Source organism: Lathyrus oleraceus, chromosome 4 (genome assembly GCF_024323335.1).
Source record: "Lathyrus oleraceus cultivar Zhongwan6 chromosome 4, CAAS_Psat_ZW6_1.0, whole genome shotgun sequence".
Taxonomy (NCBI): domain Eukaryota; kingdom Viridiplantae; phylum Streptophyta; class Magnoliopsida; order Fabales; family Fabaceae; genus Lathyrus; species Lathyrus oleraceus.
The window spans coordinates 487497904-487518083 of record NC_066582.1 but is presented as its reverse complement, the minus strand read 5'-3'; positions in this window follow the sequence as shown (position 1 = coordinate 487518083).

The window sequence follows — 20180 nt, the reverse complement described above, 5'->3', positions numbered from 1 at the left end:
ATTTGCAGAAACTGTTTGAGCGTTTGAGGAAATTCAAGCTGAGGCTTAATCCGAACAAGTGTACTTTCAGGGTGAGATCTGGAAAACTACTGGGTTTCATTGTTAGCGGAAAAGGGATCGAGGTGGATCCGGCTAAAGTGAAAGCGATACAGGAAATGCCTGAGCCAAGAACAGAGAAACAAGTCTGTGGTTTCTTAGGGAGGTTGAACTACATTGCAAGGTTCATCTCTCACCTAACAGCCACGTGTGAGCCAATATTCAAATTGTTGAGAAAAGATCAGGCTATCAGGTGGAATGATAATTGTCAAAGGGTGTTCGAGAAGATAAAAGAGTATTTGCAGAATCCTCCTATCCTTGTGCCTCCGGTCCCAGGGAGACCGCTGATTATGTATTTGACAGTACTAGACAATTCCATGGGTTGTATTCTCGGTCAACACGACGAGACAGGTAGGAAAGAGCATGCCATCTACTACCTGAGTAAGAAATTCACAGATTGCGAGTCGAGATACTCAATGCTTGAAAAAACATGTTGTGCACTTGCATGGGCTGCTAAGCGATTGAGACAATACATGTTGTCTCACACAACCTTACTGATCTCCAAAATGGATCCAGTCAAGTATATATTTGAGAAGCCAGCTCTCATCGGAAGAGTTGCTCGTTGGCAAATGGTACTGACAGAGTATGACATCCTGTATACATCCCAGAAAGCCATCAAGGGGAGTATTCTGTCATACTATCTTGCTCAACAGCCAATTGAAGATTATGAGCCGATGAAGTTTGATTTTCCAGATGAAGACATCATGTTCCTCAAGATGAAAGACTGTGAAGAGCCAATTGCTGAAGAGGGACCTGATCCAGACGAAAATTGGACTTTAATGTTTGATGGGGCCGTCAACGCCAGAGGAAGTGGAATTGGTGTTGTCATTACTACTCCGAAAGGTGCCCACATGCCTTTCACCGCTCGTCTGACTTTCGAGTGCACCAATAATGAAGCTGAGTATGAAGCCTGTATCTTGGGTATTGAGCAAGCCATTGATTTGAGAATCAAGACTTTGGACATCTTCGAAGATTCAGCTCTGGTAATCAATCAAGTGAATGGTGATTGGAACACTCTCCAGCCTACTCTGGTCCCCTACAGAGATTACACGAGAAGACTGTTGACTTTCTTCACAACAGTAAAGCTATACCATATACCTCGTGATGAGAACCACATGGCAGATCCTCTTGCTACTCTATCCTCCATGATCAAGGTGATTCGTTGGAACCATGTTCCCAGGATTGATGTTATGCGCCTTGATAGGGCCGCGTATGTGTTTGCTGCTGAACTGGTAGTTGATGACAAGCCCTGGTATCACGACATCAAGTGCTTTCTGAAGAATCAAGAGTACCCTGCAGGGGCATCCAACAATGATAAAAAGACTTTGAGAAGATTGGCGGGCAGTTTCTTCTTGAACAAAGACGATGTTCTGTATAAGAGGAATTTCGACATGGTTTTGCTCAGATGCGTGGACAGACACGAAGCAGACATGTTAATGCAGGAAGTTCATGAAGGCTCCTTCGGTACTCATGTCGGCGGACATGTAATGGCTAAGAAATTGTTGAGAGCAGGTTATTACTGGATAACCATGGAATCTGATTGTTTCAAATATGCTCGGAAGTGCCATAAATGCCAGATTTATGCTGATAAGGTGCATGTGCCGCCGAATCCTTTGAATGTGATGTCTTCGCCGTGGCCTTTCGCTATGTGGGGCATCGATATGATTGGAAAGATTGAGCCGACCACTTCCAATGGGCATCGCTTCACCCTTGTTGCCATCGACTATTTCACCAAGTGGGTCGAAGCAGCGTCATTTGCGAAGGTCACCAGACATGTGGTTGCCCGATTCATCAAGAAAGAAATCATTTGTCGCTATGGGATTCCCGAAAGAATCATTACTGATAATGGTTCTAATCTCAACAACAAAATGATGAAGGAGTTGTGCCAGAACTTCAACATTCAGCATCACAATTCTTCCCCTTATCACCCTAAGATGAACGGTGCTGTTGAAGCGGCAAATAAGAACATAATGAAGATTGTGCAGAAGATGGTCGTTACGTACAGAGATTGGCATGAGATGCTACCCTTCGCCTTGCATGGGTACCGCACTTCAGTACGTACATCGACCGGGGCAACCCCTTACTCCCTTGTGTATGGTATGGAAGCAGTCCTACCTGTTGAAGTGGAGATTCCTTCTCTAAGAGTCCTGTTGGATGTCAAGTTAGACGAAGCTGAACGGATTCATACAAGGTTCAATGAGTTGAGTCTTATCGAAGAAAAGCGAATGGCAGCCATTTGTCATGGGCAGTTGTATTAGAGTCGGATGAAGAGAGCCTTTGATCAGAAAGTGCGTCCTCAATGTTTCCAAGTCGGAGATTTAGTGTTGAAAAGGGTCCTTCCTCCTCAGACAGATCACAGGGGCAAGTGGACTCCTAACTATGATGGACCGTATATTGTCACCAAGGTTTTTGATGGTGGGGCCTTAATGCTTGCAATGATGGATGGTGAAAACTTCACTTCCCCGGTGAACTCAGACGCAGTTAAAAAATACTTCGCATGAAATAGACCCGCTGGACAATAAAAAGAGTAGTCCAGGCAAAAATGGGCATCCCGGCAAACCAAGAAAATGAAAAAGGTTCGGGCAAAAATTAGGGATTAAAAGTGAAAAGATTGTACACCCGGTAAGTTGAAAAACTGAAAAGGCAACTTAGGCAAAAATGGGTATCCCGGTGGATTGAAAACCCGAAAAGGGCGATCCAGGCAAAAGTTAGGGATTAAGCGAATGACTGCGTTCTGAGTAGTTCTGAATCTCATCTCGTGTCAATGACTGGAAACTTTTGAAGGATAGGAAACAGTCCAATCATTCTTTTCAGAAAGCTGATCATCTGGAGGATCTTGAAGACGAGCAAGTCATAGCAGAATTGGAACCCAATAGAAATCCATTTCACATTGCCATTAGATTAATGTCTGTTTTTATCTGTTGTGCGATTACCTCTTTCCAGGGATTGCTTCCTGACGTAAATGCCTATTCAGAGGCCGTTCAATCAATAAAATCATGTTATTCAGTATATCTCTGTTTTCATTTTCATTTTTCTGTTTTGTTTGTAAAAATGACGTCCGAATTTTTTGATAAACATTGCATCATGACACATAAGAGCTTTACAGGTACATGCTTAATAAACATTTAAAATTGCTGTAAATTTTAAGTGCTTTGGATCGTCTATTCAGAACAGGTACCCTCGGGGTATTTCCTTAAAATCCCCTGCAGATGATCGTGAATGTTTTCGCCAACAGACGAATTCGGTATCTTATCCCTGCAGAGCTGATCAGAGCGTTGGATTCTTCAATCCCCAGCAGGTTCTCACCACTGTACCTCCCCCCAAGCGGTGGTTTCAGATTATACACTCCCCAGTAGAGTTGACAGTGTCAGACTATATACCCCCAGCGGAGTCGACAGTGCCAGACTGTATCTTCCCAGCAGAAGCGGCTGCTCCTTAGAGTTCGAGGCCAGATCGATAATCCCAATGCCAGATCCATGGTTTCTTTCCTTGAAGCAGAACCTCGGTACCGTATCGGTGTTTGCTTACCCTGCTGAGTCATATCTCGCAGATCGTGGTTGCCATAACCACTATCGCTTTCCCCAACAGTAGGTTTTCAGTGCCGTTCTCTCCCCAGTCAGAATCTCGGTATTTCGTCATTGCTAGAACACCGTGTGGCGGGTCATTTTCCCATAGAATTCTTTGCGCTGTGCATCTCCAGCAGCCTTGCCAGGGTCCAGAAGATGGTAATCATTTCCCCAGTAGATTCCCTTGCCTCGGCTTGGCATTCTACCTAGCATTTCGCATCCCTGCATGTAGAATCATATTGCATTGCATCCTCCCAAATCGCGTAGCATTACACCATTGAAAAATTCAAACATACACATGTAAGCATAAAACATTCTCGGTATCCCAAGTGATAAGCCAGAAGTTGTTTCCGGTACTCAGACTGAAGATTGTTCATGACTTACCTTTATTATCCCCAGCAAGTGTCATTGGCCCATGCGTCGCCTCTATTATCGTTCCCTATCTCTGCCGATGCTGACAGGCATGAAGTTTCCGGTATTCAGACCGAAGTGGCATTCAGGCCAGTTTTCCGGTATTCAGACCGAAGTGGCGTTCATGCCAGTTTTCCGATGTTCAGATCGAAGAAGTTTCCGACGTTCAGGTCGATGCAACTTGTGGCGTTCAGGCCAGTTTTCCGATGTTCAGATCGAAGAAGTTTCCGACATTCAGGTCGACACAACTTGTGGCATTCAGGCCAGTCTCTCGGTGATCAGACCGATATTAATAATCTCATATCTCCCGATGTTCAGATCGAAGTCATTTCCAGTATTCAGACTGATGAGCGGCATTCAGGCCATGGTTATTTCTGTGTTACCATTTATTTTGGTATCCAGGTTAACATTCTTTTTCGGTATTCAGACTGACTCTCACCGTACCAGACGGATTCTTCTTTCAAGACCACCTCTTTGCCGATTCTGACAGGCATTCTTACTTCACTTCACTTGAGTGCAAATTTTCGGGCTTTTATTGTATTCAATCCCTTGATACCTCGAAAGCACGAAAGCCGCTGCTATCTTCTTTCCAGGTCTCCAGTTGATTGAATATGGGTAGCTGTAATACCCCAAAATTTACCCTTCATTTTTCCTAGAAGCACGCTTTACACCTCATGCATGCATTCATTTTTAGGTCATTTAGCATTTGCATTTCATCATGGCAATCGGCATCGGATCCAAGAAGCTTCAACATCATCCAGGACACTTTGTGGGCTCTATTTAGATGATCAGTCAACACAAGGGAAAGACTTGAGTTACTTCCAACAGGGGTCTATTCGTCAGTCAAAACGTTAATCTTGAAGGAGCAAAGGTTTGTTCATGAGTTGTCATGCTCGCTAGGCGAAGCCCACGTGTTTTGAAAAAAAAAACGAGAAAAAAAACGAAAAAAGAATAAAATAAAATAAAAAATAAATAAATAAAAGAAAAATCTTGGACTTTGACCTCTCTCATTTGAGCCCACAGGTCCACAAAAATCAAGTGATAAATTCAGAGTTTCAGTGAAACAAATGGCATTCTATTCCTATTACCTTGGCTGGGAAAAAGATAGTGAGAGAAGAGCTAACAGAGAACTCGGAGCAACCTCCAAACCCGGAAGGGAACTCAACTGCACAGAATCACCTCTGCCTCACATAAACCCTAAAGATTGTTTTGTAAACCTCACGGGTGCAACTCAATTTCAATCAAGCTCTCCAATCAGGTTTGCCTTATTCCCATAATTTTATGCTCTTAATTTGAATCATCTGAGTGTATGAGGTATTATGGGTGAATTTGATACCCTTTTGATGCATGTGTTTGACCAGAGATTTAGGCCTTCTACCCTTGGTTGCTTTTTGTGAGTTTTTTGTAAATTAAAAAGGCATGATTCATGTGGTTACATTTTGATTTGGGGGCAACTCTTGATTACCCTATTTTGTATCTCTAACCTGTTTGTTGAGTTTTGTTTTGTGAAGGCTCATATGACTCTTGCAGAGATGGTTTGCCTGGTGTTCCACTTTATTTGTGGGATACCCCTTGGAGGTTCATTCCGATTACCTGTACTGACCCACTTTCTTAGATGATGTTAGCTTGGAAGGATCTCAGGGTTTATCGTTCCTTTAATTGCTGTTACCTCGGATCTTCATCCGTGTGGTACTTTTACATTTTTCCCGCATTTTACTGCTTTCCTAGCTGGAAGACTTCGATAGGAGGCAATGTTTTGTGTTTACTTTATGTAGGTTCCTTCGTCAAGGACTGCCTTTTTGCATGAGCATCCCAAACCCTAACTCTTCATTGATTTTTCTTCTCCTAAACACACGTTTACTCCTTCTACTACAGGTGAGTAAGTCTCCAAAGGTCGATCATCCGGTAAATTGCGTAGTAACGTCGTCCGCCCCCAAAGCATAATCCTTAACCCCGTAGTTAGCCGAACTACGGCTTGCTCTGATTCTCATTCCAGATGAGATACGTAGGCATAAGACGCGATGTCTTAGTGAGCACACATCCCCAAACCCGTAGGTCAGCCGAGCTACCACTACGCCAAATAAGGGAAAAGAGGGCGCTTTTTTTGGCCTATAACAGCGCTTTAAAGCGCCCTCTAATCTGGCGCTGGCATAGGTAAAGACAGCGCTTTTTTTCCTGGTGAAAGCGCTCTCTAAAGTGGCTCTTTAAGCCCTTTAAGGGCCACTTTAGAGGGCACTTTTTAAAGAAAGCGCCCTCTAAAGTGGAAACTTTTAAGGGTTTAGAGGGCGCTTTTACTGGAAAGCGCCCTCTAAAGTGGAAACTTTTAAGGGTTTAGAGGACGCTTTTACTGGAAAGCGCCCTTTAAAGTGGAAATTTAAAGGGTTTAGAGGGCGCTTATTTTGGAAAGCGCCCTCTAAAGTGGGTGGTTATTTAATTTTTTTTTTTAAAAAGCGCTATATTTTTTTATTTATTTTAGACAACCTGTATATTGAAGCAGTACACCTAAAACTGTATAATTTGAAGCCCTTTTTCACACATTGCATTCAACAAGCCTTATATACAACAATCCATACATATACAACAATCCACTGATATATAATCGTTTAACTTCTAAAGATTCTAAATATACAACCAATTCATAACTTAAAAAGAAATAAAACTAAGTAGCAAAAGCATCTCTGAGATGTATGTTTTTTTTGCTAGCCGCAGTCTTCTTAGTAACAACCTCTTTTTGTTCAATATCAATAGCATGAACCTAAAATATCATAAAATTAGTTAGGTGAAGTATAAGATCAAGAATTAACATTTTCTATGCATAAATATCATATAATTGTGTTTATACCTTTTACCTGTAATAAAGTCATTTTACCTGTAATAAAGAAAACAATTAAAATCATTTGACCTGTACCTTTTTCACTAAGTTCTCTTTCTTTTCTTGGTTGGAATATGTTCTACATGTCTCTTAACAACACGGACGGTTGGATTGATCCAAATACCCTCATTATGATCATTTCTAATATATGAATCATTTGATATAATATTCTCATCTTGATCATTTCTGGTAAACGATTCAATCTCAACATCAATATCACCTTGATCTCCAGTGTTTTCATCAATTACTTTGTTGGAAAAAAGAACTATAGACCATTTCGTACTTTTCGGATCATTGACATAGAACACTTGTCTAGCTTGAGAGGCTAGAATAAAAGGCTCATCTTTGTATCCCACCCTATTAAGATCCACTTGCAAAAATCCTGACTTATCCATTCGAATGCCGTTATTATTTTCAACCCACTTGCAACCAAATATAGGAATCTGAAACTTCTCATAATCAAACACCCAAATGCGCTCGATAACACCAAAATACGACAGATTTGCAAATTTGGGGTTTAAGTCCTTCACACTTGATATGTGCATTGCTTCAGCTACCACGGTGACACCACTATTCTGCATAGTACTTTTATCATCTTGTACTTTGGTATAAAATGTGTATCCATTAATCGCGTATGCGCTATAAGAAAAAACATGGAAACTTGGACCATATGCTAAGCATCTCAACCTTTCTGTTATTGAAGCGGGATCTGAATAATACTTTGAATAAATATGATCCTTAAACCAAGGTATAAAACATCGATTGTGCTCTCGTACTATCCAATTTTCATTTCTATTGGGGTTTAAACCTTGGAGAACATCCTTGTGAATTTCAACATACGGCTTAACCTCATTCTCATTGTGCAGAACATACAAATGCACTTGATCCCGTTCGACCCTTGATACTGCTACGATTTTATTTCCAATTAGATTTTTTCCTTCTTTCTTTTCGACAAGCTGAGACTTGGGGAGTCCGATTGACTGAACATTAGACAAATATTCAGTACAAAACTCAATCGCTTCTTCAACAATGTATCTTTCAACCATACAACCTTCTGGTCGACTTCGGTTCTTCACGTACCCTTTTAATATTTTCATATAACGTTCAACAGGGTACATCCATCTCATATAAGCTGGTCCACACAATTGTGTCTCTTTCACAAGATGAACAACTAGATGTACCATTATGTCAAAAAATGATGGAGGGAAAAACATTTCAAGCTCACACAAAGTAATAACAATTTCTTTTTGCAACATAGGTAAGATCGCAGGATCGATCACCTTACTGCAAATTGACTTGAAGAAAGAACACAACTTAGTTATAGAGCTTCTTACTTTTTCTGGAAGAATAGAACGTATACCTATTGGGAGAAAATGTTCCATTATAACATGGCAATCATGGGTCTTTAAACTCTTTAACTTGAGGTCTTTCATAGACACAAGTCTTCTAATATCTGAAGAGTACCCTTCTGGAACTTTAACTTCACTTAGAAACTTACACAATGTTTTTTTCTCCTTTCTAGATAGAGTATAAGCAGCAGGCGGTAGATATGTTCGTTTTCCTTTCTTCAAGGGTCCTAATTCAGTTCTTATTCCCATCGCTATCAAGTCCTTTCTTGCCTTAAGGCCATCCTTAGACTTTCCTTGTATATTGAGTAACGTGCCAAAACCCTTTCAAATACATTTTTTTCAATATGCATAACATCAAGAAAATGTCTCACATACAAGGACTTCCAATACGGCAATTCAAAAAAAACTGACCTCTTCTTCCACCCACTTTTGACAAGTGTGTGGGCAAAAGGCTTGCGAAACTGAGTATCCAAATCTTTCACCTTTTCAAAAATCTGATCACCCGTCAATATAGGTGGAGCTCTGCCTTGTTTTGTCTCTCCATTGAACGCCTTTCTCCATCCACGGTAGTGATGATTTGAATTTAAGAATCTCCGATGACCGAGAAAGACATTCTTCTGACCAAACTCCAAGCGCTTCCAATCTGTTTTATCTTCACAAATAGGACACGCACATTGACCTTTTATGCTATACCCTGATAGATTTCCGTATGCTGGAAAATCATTAATTGTGCCAAACAACATCGCCCTCAAGTTGAAACTTTCTTTCCTATATCCATCATAAACCTCCACGCCGGTCTCCCACAAAATCTTTAAATCTTCGATTAAGGGCTTCAAGTACACGTCTATGTCATTCCCTGGTTGTTTAGGTCCAGAAATCAACATAGACAACATCATGTACTTACGCTTCATACATAGCCATGGAGGTAGGTTATAAATCGTAATAATCACATGCCATGTACTGTGTGAGATACTCTGGATACCGTGTGGGTTCATTTCATCAGTAGATAATGCCAAGCGAAGGTTTCTTGATTCTTCTCCAAATTCAGGATAATCATTATCAATTTTCAACCACTGTGGTGAATCTGCCGGATGTCGATACTTCCCATCTATAATTCTTTCATCTGCATGCCAGGTCAAGTGTCTTGAATCGGTTTCACTACGAAACATGCGTCTAAATCTCGGAATAACAGGAAAATACCACAAGACTTTTGTTGGAGACAACTTGTTCTTATATCGCGAGACACCGCATTTAGGACACTCATTTAGCGATGCATACTCATTTCGAAACAAAACGCAATCGTTTGGACATGCATGTATCTTATCATAGCTCATGCCAATAGAGCACAACATCTTTTTGGTCTCATATGTTCGATTGGGAAGAACATTATCCTCAGGAAGCATATCTTTCAAAAGGGCTAATAACTCTATGAAACTTTTATCCGACCATCCATTGCCCGCCTTTAAGTTGTACAACTTTAATACCGCAGACAATCTTGTGAATTTAGTGCAACCATCATACAAAGGTTTCTCTGCATCACTTACCAACCTCTCAAACATTTCGGGACAATCCTTAAGATCTCCTTCAAGTGCTTCTGCAATCTCTTCAACTCGATCACAATCGTATGTATCTGCGCCACTATAGTTTGAGGCATAGGTCGTACTATCCCCCGGTTCAACATTCTCGTTACTTTTCTCACCATGCAAATTCCAACATGTATAACTTCGATCAATTCCATGCCTAATTAGATGCGATGTCAACTGAACTGCGTCAACCCGTTTCCCATAACAACAACCCAAGCAAGGACATATCATTCTACTGGGGTCTTCGGCGTGCGCAACGGCAAACTTAACGAATTCTGATACCCCATTCTCGTACTCTCTCGACAATCGATTGGAAGACATCCATGTATTATCCATTACTAATTAGAATAAACAAAAAACAATTTCAGAAGAGAAACCAAAAATGGGATGAGACAAAACAATTTTGCTTTATTGAGTTAGTCTCTGTGCAGGGCATTCATGTCTCCAACAACAACCCAAAACCAAAACAATTTTGGTTTATTGAGTTAGTTTCTCAACATTTTCAGATATCTCTGACTTCAATAGCATGAGAATGTATGAACCATGCATTAAGCATTAGTGGTATGCACTAATTTGTAGCATAGTTATATATCATCATATAGTTTTTACAAAAGATAAACATTGACTAGAAAATATATATGTAGAATTGTATAATGGTCTAACTGAAAGCTAACAGAAGAATAGTCGACTCTAATTTACTCTATCAAATAACATCCATACCTAAACTTCTTAAGTTACTAGCTACGCTATGTATGCTAGAATAAATACACTCATAAGCTGCATAGTGTACCTTTGATTGGTAGAAGGTGTTTTAGATATTGCTGCCTCCTTTTTCTACATCGAGAAACAAATGGAACAGTTGGTGAAATTTAACCCATAATGCCTAGTCTCCATTGCTAGCATTGCAACACAATAATTATTGTTGAGAATACTCAATAAATGTATGAACCAAGAAAAATGAAACCAAAAATGAACAATAGCGAACGTTAGAAGAGAAACCAAGTAATATGAAGATTAGAAAAATACCTATGGTGTCAAAATCGAACAGCTAACAACGAATTAATAGAAGGAGGAAACGTCGTAGATCTAACAGAGGTGGAAGGAGAACGCCTTAGAAGTAGCGAAAATCGTAGCAGTGAGAACCCTAACGTGAAAAAGAACGAAAATAACAGAGAGTGAAATAACAAAACGCTCAGTATGTTATAATTTTAATGTTTACTAAAGGGGACCTTAGAGGGCGCTTGTGGAAAAAAAGCGCCCTCTAAAGGGGGCCTGAGAGGGCGCTTATGAAAGCCCTCTCTAAGGCTTTCCAAAAGCGCTTTATAAACTGGAAATGCACATGGACTTATATAGCGCTTTTTTAAAAGCGCCCTCTAAGGGTAACCTTAGAGGGCGCTTTCTAAAAAGCGCCCTGTATTGTTGTCCCTCTATCTCCTCCTTATTTTTTCGCTTCACCTTAGAGGGCGCTTTATTACAAAAGCGCCCTCTAAAGTGCGCTGTCTATTCCAGTTGTTCGCTCCTTATTTTTTCGCTTCACTTTAGAGTGTGCTTTTGTAATAAAGCGCCCTCTAAGGTGCGCTGTCTATTCCAGTTTTTGGCGTAGTGTACGAAGACTCTGATTCTCATATTCAGATGAGATACGTATGCAGTGGATGCGACATCCGCGCGAGTCATTTTCATTTAACCCCTTTTTTAGTAAACATCACAAGATAAACTCACACCCTTTAGACAAGAACTACAAAAGTGGATCCCGTAGAGTACTACGGATGCGTAGGGGTGCTAATACCTTCCCTTCGCATAACCGACTCCCGAACCCAAGATTTGGTTGCGAGACCTTGTCTTTTCCTTTCCTCTTTTCAGGTTTACTTCGAGCGTTTCATTTCCCTCCTTTGGGATAAATAACGCACGGTGGCGACTCTTCTGTCATTTTCTTTCGCCGGTTGTTTTTTCGCACACTGTATTTTTCAGGTTGCCACATTAGGATACAAAAATGGTATGAAGGGTGTGATACTTTATGACATTAATAGTCATACAGTTCTGATCTCTAGAAATGTTATACACCATGAACATATTTTCCCTTACTCAAATGTGAATTCCACTAACTGGACTTATCACCCATACAAAGAACTTAATAACTCACCACACAATGAACCTGCCACACATGTTCCAACACAAAACATTGAACCCACAACTGAGGAACATGAGCCTTATTCTAACACAACCACTGACATACTGCACCCTGAACCTCTGGATAATACTGATGAAAACCATGACACTCAACCTGTTACTGATGCACCAGTTATTGACAGCAGGCCTGTTAGAGCTAAACATACACCCCATTATCTCTCAGATTATGTGTGCAATACATCTGATGTATCAGCAGTCAAGTCATCATCAGGTACAACTAACTATCCTATTTCAAATTATGATTCCCTGCATTTTCTATCTACATCTCATCGTGTCTTTGCATCCAATATCACTTCTACACATGAACCAAAGAACTACAAAGAAGCATGTTTGTCTGAACATTTATTCAAGGCTATGAAGTCTGAATTAGATGCATTAGACAAGAATAGGACTTGGAACATAGTTGATCTGCCACTACATGTCAAACCTATTGGTAACAGATGGGTTTTCAAAGTGAAACATAGAGCAGATGGCACAATAGAAAGGTATAAAGCCAGATTGGTTGCAAAGGGATACAATCAAATTGAAGGGCTTGATTTTTTTGACACATCTTCACCTGTAGAAAAGCTTACCACTGTCAGAACTCTTCTTGCAACTGCTGCCATCAACAACTGTTTTTTACATCAATTGGATGTTAACAATGCTTTTCTACATGGGGAATTGCAGGAAGATGTATACATGACCATACCTGAAGGTGTCACATGTCACAGACCTAACCAAGTGTGGAAACTCCAAAAGAGTTTATATGGTTTGAAACAAGCCAGTCGAAAATGGTATGAAAAATTGACAACTTTACTCCTGCAACAAGGTTACACTCAGTCTGCTTCTGATTACTCTCTCTTCACTTTGAAAACCAATGATCACTTCACAACCATTCTAGTATATGTTGATGACATAATCCTAGCTGGAACATCCATGTCTGAGTTTGATCGCATTAAGCTTATCTTGGATGCAAATTTCAGCATCAAAAATCTGGGCATACTCAAGTATTTCCTTGGCCTTGAAGTTGCTCATTCACAAGCAGGAATTTCATTGTCCCAAAGAAAATACTGTCTTGATCTTCTGCAGGAATCAGGCATGCTTGGATCCAAACCAGCTCCCACACCTACAGATTCATCTGTCAAGTTACATGTTGACAATGGCAAGGCCTTTGAGGACATTGGAGCATACAGACGACTGATAGGACGACTGTTATATCTTAATACCACACGCCCAGATATTAATTATGCCACACAACAACTTAGCCAGTTTTTGCACAACCCAACAATGGCTCACTATCATGCTGCCTGCAGAGTCATTAGATACTTGAAAAATAGTCCTGGCAGAGGAATAATATTTCGAAGAAATGCTGAGCTGCAATTACTTGGTTTCTCAGACTCTGACTGGGCAGGCTGCATTGATTCAAGAAGATCCATTTCAGGATACTGTTTTTTCCTTGGAACCTCTCTTATATCGTGGCGTACAAAGAAATAGGACACCATTTCCAGATCATCATCAGAGGCAGAGTACAGAGCATTTTCATTCGCCACATGTGAACTGCTTTGGTTGATTGTTCTCATGAAGGAACTGCACATCAAGTGTACCAAACTTCCTGTTCTTTATTGTGACAGCCAAAGCGCAATGCATATTGCATCCAATCCGGTATTCCATGAACGAACTAAGCATCTAGAAATTGATTGTCATTTGGTTCGTTAGAAGCTTCAACAAGGATTACTTTAACTTTTGCCTATCTCTACTCATGAGCAGCTGGCTGATTTTTTAACCAAGGCATTACCAACTTCAACATTCAACAAATTCATTTCCAAGCTTGGCATGATCAATATTCACCATGCTTAGCTTGAGAGGGGCTGTTGAGATTAATCATACTAATCATTATGGTTTAGGCTAATACAGTTTTATTAGTTTGTTTAGTTTACTCTATCATGATTGGTAGATAGGAGATAAGGTTGTTGTATATAAAGGATATATTGCCACATGTAATACATCAATCAATATAACAATATTTTATTTCATATTCTTCCTTCTTCTTTATTCTTCTTTCTCTCCTACTGTTTCTGTTGTGTTCTCCTTCTATTTCTGTTATCATTCTGCAACACACTTGACAATGGCATGGTTATATTCCACCATGAATAAATCTTGATTGATCACAACAGAGTCCACCTTCCTTCTTGCCTTCCTCCTTGTCCATTTATTTCTTTTGATGGCTACGCCTTTTGAACCCGGAGCTTCTCCTTTCCCGATATTAGATATATCCATTGCACCTAGAGTCTCAGCAACCAATTCTATTTCCAAGATATTAATTTTTTTATCTACCTCTTTCGTGCCTATAATATATCTAGCTAGAGTTCCACTTTCTTTGTTTTGGTCAACTTCCACATCCCCTTATTTCTCCTTTCCTTTTGTACCACACCTGCTTTGACTAGATGACTCCTACTACACGTCCCAAAACTAAATCATTTTCTCTTTTGTTTCTCTGGAACTCTTGGAAGTAGGGATGCTCTAAGCCAAAGGTTGTATGACATCTCTTGTTCTTCCAAATCTTCATATCCTTCTTCGCTTAAATCTTCCAAGGCCTCACAGTCCTTAGTTGATGACCCAATATTCAATAGGCGAAGCAGAATGTTGGAAGTCTCTCATATTTGAAGTGAAACTAAATATTTTTATCTTTGAATCTCACTAATGTGTCTCGTTTCAATGGTTGTTTCAAATCCATTATCACTTTTATTCGGAGAAAATGACCATTTTTGCGAGCTTCCTTCTGATCCATCTCCTATAAAACTCCTAAAATATCTCCAATTTTTCTTGCCTTGGTTTCAGATCTAAGCATTAAGGGAAGCTCATAGATCCTTACCCAGAAAATGCCAAAATGCATGTTCAATTCAAAGGGTTGTTCTTCACCTGATACGCGTACTAGAACCAATAGGTTCATATTAAAACTCCAAGGATCATTTCTTAGCACATTCTCCAAATCTCGTTTAGTGGTAAAATGAAATAGATTTTTTTTTATTAATGTTGAAAATCCCCCAAATTTTGTGGAGAATTTCAATTAATCTTGATGAACAAGATTGTTATTACCCACACAATAGCAATGAAAAAAGAAGAACAATGAAGAAAGAAAGAGTGTAAAGAATGATGAAGAAGAAGAATTAGAATTCTGCAGAGTTTCTCTCTGCCCACAAACTGTGGAAAACTTTTTATTCACTTTACAACTGTGTTATGAATACTCTATTCTCTTCATTACAAAAATAAGGGTTACTCCCTCTATTTATAGATTTAGGTTAACTTGGACCTCAAGCCAAAGCCCAAAATAGGTAACACTACTAAAATAGACCTAAGTCGAAATCCTGTGTGAAGCAACATGCTTCGACACTTCGACACTAATACAATTCAAGACATTAGGTGGTGTCGCATCCGCGAAAAACAACCGGCGGGAAAAAGCAAACAAACAGAGCTGCCACCGTGCGTTATTTATCCCAACGGAGGGAAAGGAAACGCTCGAAGTAAACCTGGAAAGGAAATGGTCTTACAACCGGAGATTGCAAGGATCCGGAGTCGGTTACGCAAGGGGAAGGTATTAGCACCCCCTCACGTCCGTCGTACTCGACGGGATCCACGCTCAAGAGAATAGAATAAGGTTGCTATATAAATGCTCAAAAGAATGTACGCACACTGGAATAAGAAACACAAATGGAAGAAGAGGGGAACGGGCTCGCTAGGATATCGCATCCTATGCCTATGTATCTCATCAGGAATGAGAATCAGAGCTATCGTAGTTCGGCCAACGCACGCCGAAACAAAACGCTAAACCAAAGACGCTGAGACGTCAGAGCAAACACAACTGGAAACGGAATGCCAATCGCTGGTCTTACATCCAACTCCACAAAAGAAACAGGAAACAGATAGCCAATCGCTGGGCTTACATCTGACTCCACAAACAAACAAACACAAACGGGAAACCGAATGCTAATCGCTGGGCTTACATCAGACTCCAAACAACCAACCACAAACGGGAAACCGTATGCCAATCGCTGGGCTTACATCAAACTCCAAACACACACACAAAGCAGAAGAGTTGAAAAAGAAAAGGGTTGAACACACAGACTAGGAGGGAGTCGGGAACTCGGACCTAATAGCTGTCAAGCAAAACACACTCAAAAAAGAAAAGGGCGCCCGGAGAGATCTCGCACGATCTCCTGCCTACGTACCTCATCTGGTATGAGGATCAGGGCGACGTAGTTCCCCTTAACAGGGAAAAACTTCTATCCTAACCAGAGACAAAGGGAAATAACAACTAAAAGGGAGACTACGACTCGAGCCTAGAAGTTGTCATGCAAATGGTCCCTACGTTGAAGTCTCTAACAAGAGTTTGACTCACACGGGCAGTGAGTCAACTCTTGTCTATCTCTACGTACGTTCAACTTCCTCGAAAGTTGATCATACGACTCCTACAGAAAGGAGATGAGAAATAAAAACAGATAAGCAAGCATAGGTGAACAGGTATCACACGCTATATGCAAACAAGTGGCTCATACAAGGCTGGGCTTTAGTCGAGGGGTCATATCGACCTCGACAAACAAGCCAACTGGAAAGGTGTCTGAGGCTCTTAACCACCGACATTGACCGTCAGGGTGAGCAGATGAAATGGGAGATGAGGATTAGACCTCACAGCTCTTAACCCGGGCCTGGGTGAGCTTCAAATCAATGAAGGTGTGGGAGTCCAGAATGTGGGACCCTACTCCACAATGACTGACTCTATATACAAGATTTTGGGTGTTTATTCAAAATGCATCAGCACGTAGTGCGAGCAAGCTGAAAGACTCAACTGAATAGCAGGGGATGGATTGCACATCCCTTCTATCTGCCAATGCCTCTTCACTTAGGAGGTCTTTACATGTAACCATGCCTCATTGAGGTCTTTAGCACAAAATTAAACAATCAAGAACATGGCCTCTTAAGGAGGGCTTCAGACAGGTGCCTGCCAAAGATAGCAGGTCTTCCAGACTACATGGAGAATAGAATGGTTACCTAGGTGGTATGCCAACCACAAGCAAAGCAAAGCAACTCAAATAATGAGTTAAAGCGGCTAAAGTACCTGTAAGAAAATCAAACAAGTCAATATTCACATTCAGACAAACAATCAACAGACAAACAACAGTGGTTTCCAATATACACAACATGTAAGTCATAAGAGGCAAACACTCAAGTGATTCACCAAAGGACCTACAAAAGAACCAAAGGTTAGCAAACATAGCAAATAGCCAAGCTCAAATGATGAGACAACATCAATCATGGAGATGAATGCTTGAACCTGAAATTAAAGCTCAAATGTGAGTACAAACCCCTAGGGCAAAGCCTAGGGTCAAAGGTGAATCAAAAAGTCAAAACAGAACTTGATATTCAACAAGAAGCATCTACAATCAAGCAAAAACATGTCCTAAAAAGGACCAAGTCAAAAGCATTAAGCAAAGTCATGTAGTGAGCAAGAGAAGACAAAGGCAATTTCAAAGCATACAATTGATCATCAAGAATCAAAATTCCATATTAAAACATAAATGAATCAAACAATTCTGGAAATTTTTTTGAGCATACAGCATGTCAAACATAATCATCATGCCAAAAATTGGAAATAGAGGAGCTCATTTGATAAGGCAATGAAAATGCACAAGTAGGACATCAAATTGTGTGACACACATTGTCACACCATACAATCACATGCCTAAAACAGAAATAAAAAATGAGAAAAATACACAACCAAGCCTCAAAGGGCAATCATCATGTTAGGAATCATCACACAAAATTTCATGGCAATTGGATCATTATTGAGCATTTCACAATGGAAAGAATGAAGCATGTCACATTTTGCATATATGATCAATCAACAGTCCACAAACAAAAATCCAGAGATGATAAAATCATGAAACCACCACCAAAAAATAATAGACAAACACATGAACATTTTGCAAAAAATTGGGAATTAATTGGATGTGTTTTCAAATTTTAATGATTTTTTGAAGTTGACAAAAATATTTGAAATGAAAATGAAACACGCACATGATAAATTGAGGGAAATGTAAAAATGGTGAGCAATTTGAATATGTGCGTGAGGCTGGGATCGAAGGGAGTACTGAGTCGCATCAAAACGATGCCATTTTGGTTAAGGCGTGAAAAATCAAAAAAAAGTGAAATGTCGCGCCTGGGAATCGAATGGTGTATGCGTGTTGCTGGCCAAAACGCAGCCGTTTTGGAACGCCGCCCCCTAGGGTTTGCAGGCGGCGGATGCACAGTGCCAGACGGTGGTTTCCACCGTCTCCTACCTTGAGACGGTGGTTGCTACTGTTCATGTCCAGAATTTTTTTTGTAGAATTTTACAAAATCTATATCATTGGAATCGTCTCGACGAGTAGATCACAAATATCACAAAACCTAAACCGAATTCTCAATATATCTCACGGAATGAAGGAAAACGTTTATGAACATCAAACTTTAAACACATATATCTCACTCAATAATCATCCATTTTTTATGAAATTTAGATCAGAATTTTCAGCGAGCAAAGATCTACAAGGTTATATGCATAAAAGGAAGAATTAAGTTACTCGAAAAACCTACCTCTTGAAGATCCAACAATGGCAGCAGTGGATTCAGGTGCTTAGCAAGGTCCAAAACTGCTCCTTTACTCTTGTTATGAAGTATGAAGCACGAATCAATGCTTGGAAAGGCTTAGATCTAGCTTAATCTTCAAGCTTCATGTTCATGTTCATGTGTGGATTATGCACAAACCTTCACCAAATTCTCCAATCCAGCACTTGATTTGCACTAAATGATGATCCAGGAGCAAGATTATACAATAAAAATGAGGTGTTATTTGAAGAATTTTTGAATTTCAATTTGGAGAAAATTTGGAGGGAAAGTGAGATCTAGATCTAGAATGATGAATTGTGAAAATTCTGTTATGATTTCCTATTTATATGCTGTGCTAATTACATCCAAATCACAATTAGGCATGAATTAATTATGATTAGTGAAATGAGAGGTGTTATGCAAATTTGGAATTTTCACCTCATGCATGCAACATGAACGTGAACAGTACCACGTGACCATGCAATTACACTTAAAATCATCTTATGAACATGATAGAATGGTTAAAAAAACTCATATGATGCACCAAATTCAAATTCCTGTTTTTCCCTCCAAAATGAGCATGAATGAGCCAATGGTCATGTGATGAAATTTCATGCAATGCCTTGATAGATTTGGAAAATATGAGTCATAAGGAGCAATATGCAAAAAGAGGCACTCAATTTGGAGTTTTAGATCAAAAGTTATGGCTTGTTGAAGTTTCATGCACACTTGGCAATGTTTTGATCATATCTCCTCAACCATTCATCAGATGCTCATGATCTTGGACTTTTTGAAAATGGGAGAGAAATATCTTCAACTTTCATGTTGGACAAAATTTTATTTGAAGCTTCTTTTATGATGTAAAATCAAGTTGAATTTGGACCAAAATCTTTCCATTTTTGGAAACTTGAAATTACAGGTCACTTTCCATTTTTGGAAACTTTTGCACAGACCTCAAATTCTTCAATGTATATGTTTGTAATGACAAATGAACCTCTTTTGAATATGAATGAGATGTTGAAACTCATTTCTCCACCTCCTAGCCCTCATTTGACTTTCTGTTGACTTTTTTGGGCCTCCAAATGACTTGGAAATGCACTGTGGACTTTGAGCCTCCACCACTTGAGGAAATGGCTCCAAAATGAAACCCTAGCTTATACAAGCTCCATAAACTCATATGATGATCTCCTCCTTAAGAAAGACCTCATCTCCTTGAAAATCCCTGGTTGGAAGAAGACATTGATTAGGGTTGACCAGAGGTCAAAACCCTAATCCCAAGGAACATGAACATGAATTCTGAAACCTTTGATAAGGACATAACCATGATGATGATGATGTACCCTTGCAATCAAGATAATGCTCAACCTCCTTGAAGGACCAAGAAACCCTAATTGAAGCACAAACCCTCAGATGGCTAGTGATCAATCCATGAGACCCTCAGGCTTGAATCTCTTAACCTCTCCATCTTCTGAAAAAGACTTTGGAGGATGACTTC